Source organism: Rattus norvegicus, chromosome 4, assembly GCF_036323735.1.
Source record: "Rattus norvegicus strain BN/NHsdMcwi chromosome 4, GRCr8, whole genome shotgun sequence".
NCBI lineage: Eukaryota > Metazoa > Chordata > Mammalia > Rodentia > Muridae > Rattus > Rattus norvegicus.
Window position 1 is genome coordinate 40,735,613 of NC_086022.1, and position 4,093 is coordinate 40,739,705.

At 38.9% G+C, this 4,093-nt stretch overlaps 1 pseudogene; it reads right to left on the bottom strand.

The window, feature by feature from the left end:
* Positions 1-248: 248 nt before the first annotated feature.
* On the bottom strand, positions 249-697 carry Stmnl-ps2 (stathmin like, pseudogene 2; annotated as a pseudogene).
* Between the last annotated feature and the right edge of the window lie 3,396 nt (positions 698-4,093).

Consider the following 4,093-nt stretch of genomic DNA (forward strand, 5'->3'; position numbering starts at 1 on the left):
TACCCTAGTGGAAAAGATACAATGAGAAAAATAGCTACCTTAGAAAGACCAACGCTTTAAAAAAAGAGCAAAATACTTTCAGTTTCTCCCTTTGAGTCCCTAAAACATCTCACAGTCTGGATCTACCTATATGGTCCTAAATCAGCTTATAGAATATATGTCAGGAGGGAAAAAGTAAATGACATTAGCCAGTACAGTCTTTGGATATTTAGGAAGGGGTCAGGGAGAAAGTCAGCTTTTTGAACAACTTAGCCTCTTTTCTTGTCCGCAGGATCTTTGGATTATTTATTTTTCCATGCTTCTTCAAAGAGCTTGTCCTTCTCTTGCAAATGCTCCAGTGTGGCAGCCATCTGCACCTTCTGGTTCTCTTTGTTATCCTCCATTTTGTGGGTCAGTTTCTCCTCTGCCATCTCGCTGAAGTTGTCGTTCTCCTCAATGACTTTCTAGAGCACTGCTTTTTCATGTTCCCATTTCTAAGCAAGCTGCTTCAACACTTCTGCTATATGAGACTTGCATCTTTCTTCTGAAGCTTCTAATTTCTTCTGAATTTCCTCTAGGGAAAGATCCTTCTTCTTTGTGGGTTGGGGTGGGGAAAATCGGGGATAGATTCTTTTGACCGAGAGCTGAGAATCAGCTCAAAAGCCTGGCCTGAAGCAAGCTTCTCCTATCTTTTCACCTGAATTTCAGAAAATGACATGTCTAACAGAAGACAAGAGACGGGCTATACACGCTAAACAGCCCACTGGCAAGGAAAGCCCTCCTTGGTCTGAGACACCGGGCCACACTCTCCTTTTACTTTTCTTTTTTCTTCTTTTTTTAATTTTATTTTTCATAGTTATTTTGTGTGTTTATATTTCAAATGTTATTCCCTTTCCTCCCCTCTCCCATACCCCCTCCCACCTCACCTTGCATCTATGAGGAGGCTCCTACTCCCCACCCACCCTCTCCAACCTCAACACCCTGGAATTACCATAAACTGGGGAAACAAACCTTCACAGAACCAAGAGCTTTTCCTCCTACTGATGCTGGACAATGCCATCCTTTGCTACATATGTGGCTAGAGTCATGGGTCCCTCCATATGTACTCATTGGTTGGTGATTTAGTTGTTAGGAGCTCTGGTGGGGTATGGTTAGTTAATATTGTTCTTTCTGTGGAGTTGCAAACCCCTTCAGCTCCTTCAGTCTTTTCTCTAACTCCTCCACTGGGGTCCCCTTGTCCAATTCAATGGTTAGCAGCAACCATCCTCATCTGTATCAGTAAGAACCACTCAGGAGACACCCGTATCTGGCTCCTGTCAGCAAGCACTTCTTGATATTAGCAATAGTGATGTGGTTTGGTGGCTGTATATGGGATGGATCCCAAAGTGGAGCAGTCACTGAATGACCTTTTCTTTAATCTCTGCTACACTCTTGTCCCTCTATTTCCTCTCCTGAGTATTTTGTTCCCCCTTCTAAGAAGGAATAAACATCCAAATTTTAGTCTTCTTTCTTCCTGAGCTCCATATAATCTGTGAAATTTTTTAGATATTCCAAGCTTTTGGGGTAATATCCACTTATCAATGAGTGCATACCATGTATGTCTTTCTGTGATTGGGTTAGCTCACTCAGGATGATATTTTCCAGTTCCAGCCATTTGCCTACGAATTTCATAAAGTCATTGTTTTTGATAGCTGAGTACTATTCCATTGTGTAGATGTACCACATTTTCTGTATCCATTCCTCTGTTGAAGGGCATCTGGGTTCTTTCCAACTTCTGGCTATTATAAATAAGACTGCTATGAACATAGTAGAGCATGTGTCCTTGTTATGTGTTGGGGCATCTTTTGGGTATATGCCTAGTAGTGATATAGCTGGGTCCTCAGGTAGTACTATGTCCAATTTTCTGATTGATTTCCAGAATGGTTGTACCAGCTTTCAATTCCACAAACAATGGAGGAGTGTTCCTCTTTCTCCACATCCTCGACATCTGCTGTCATCTGTGTTTTTGATCTTAGCCATTCTGACTGGTGTGACGTGGAATCTCAGGGTTGTTGATCATTTCTTTAGGTATCTCTCAACCATTTAGTATTCCTCAGTTGAGAATTCTTTGTTTAGCTCTGTACCCCATTTTAATAGGATTATTTGAATCTCTGCAGTCTAATTTCTTGAGTTCTTTGTATATATTTCATATTAGCCCTCTATCTGATAAAGGATTGGTAAATACCTTTTCCCAATATGTTGGTTACCATTGACAGTGTCCTTTGCCTTACAGAAGCTTTACAGCATTATGAGGTCCCAATTGTTGATTCTTCACCTTACAGCATAAGCCATTGGTATTCTTTTCAGGAAAATTTCCCCTGTGCCTAGGTGTTAGAGGCTTTTCCCCACTTTCTCTTCTATTAGTTTCAGTGTATCTGATTTTATGTGGAGGTCTTTGAGCAACTTGGACTTGAACTTTGTACAGGTAAACAAGAATGGGTCAATTTGCGTTCTTCTAGACGCTGACCACCACTTGAACCACCACCATTTGTGGGAAATGCTGTCTTTTGCCGTTGGATTGTTTTAGCTCCTTTGTCAAAGATTAAGTGACCATAGGTGTGTGGGTTTCAGAGTCTTAAATTCTATTCCATTGCTCTACGTGCCTGTCTCTGCACCAATATCATGCAGTTTTGATCAAGATTGCTCTGTAATACAGCTTAAGTCAGGGATGGTGATTTCTCCAGAAGTTCTTTCATTCTTGAGAATAGTTTTCACTATTCTGGGTTTCTTTGCTATTCCAAATGAATTTGCAAATTGTTCTTTCTAATTCTATGAAGAATTGAGTTGGAATTTTGTTGGAGATTGCATTGAATCTGTAGATTGCTTTTGGCAAGATAGCCACTTTTACCATATTAATCCTGCCAATCCATGAGCATTAGACGTCCTTCCATCTTCTGAGATCTTTGATTTCTTCCTTCAGAGACTTGAAGTTCTTGTTATACAGATCTTTCATTTGCTTGGTTAAAGTCACACCAAGATATTTTATATTATTTGGGACTATGGTGAAGGGTGTCATTTCCCTAATTTCTTTCTCAGTCTGTTTATCCTTTGAGTAGAGGAAGACTACTGATTTGTTTGAGTTAATTTTATATCCAGCTACTTTGCTGAAGTCGTTTATCAGGCTTTTTAGTTCTCTGATGGAACTTTTAGTGTCACTCAAGTATACTATGATATCATCTGCAAATAGGGATATTTTGGCTTCTTCCTTTCCAATTGGCATCTCTTTGACCTCCTTTTGTTGTCTGATTGCTCTGGCTAGGACTTTGAGTACTATATTGAATAAGTAGGGAGAGAGTGGGCAGCCTTGTCTAGTTCCTGATTTTAGTGAAATGGCTACAAATTTCTCTACATTTAGTTTGATGTTGGCTACTGGTTTGTTGTATATTGCTTTTACTATGTTTATTATAGGCCTTGAATTCCTGATCATTCCAAGACTTTTATCATGAAGGGTTGTTATATTTTGTCAAATGCTTTCTCAAAATCTGATGACCTGGTCATGTAATTGTTTTTTCCTTGCCTTTGTTTACATAGTGCATTACTTTGATGGATTTCTATATATTGAACCATCTTTGAATCCCTGGGATGAAGCCTACTTAATCACGAAGAATGACACTTTTGATGTATTCTTGGATTCGATTTTTGAGAATTTCATTGTATATTTTTGCATCCATATTCATGAAAGAAATAAGTCTGCAGTTCTCTTTCTTTGTAGAGCCCATGTGTGCTTCATGTATAAGCATAAATTTAGCATCAAAGAATGAATTTGGGGGTCTTCCTTCTGTTCCTACTTTGTGGAATAATTTGAAGAGTGTTAGTATTAGGTCTTCATGGAAAGTCTGATAGAATTCTGCACTAAACGCATCTTGTTCTTGGCTTTTTTTTTTTTTTGATTGGGACACTTTTAATGCCTGCTTCTATTTCTTTAGGAGTTATGGGACTGTTTAGATGGTTTATCTGATCCTGATTTAACGTTTGTACCTGGTATGTGTCTAGGAAATTGTCCATTTCTTCCACATTTTCCAAGTTTGTTGAGTATAGGCTTTTGTAGTAGGATCTGATGATTTTTTTAATTTCC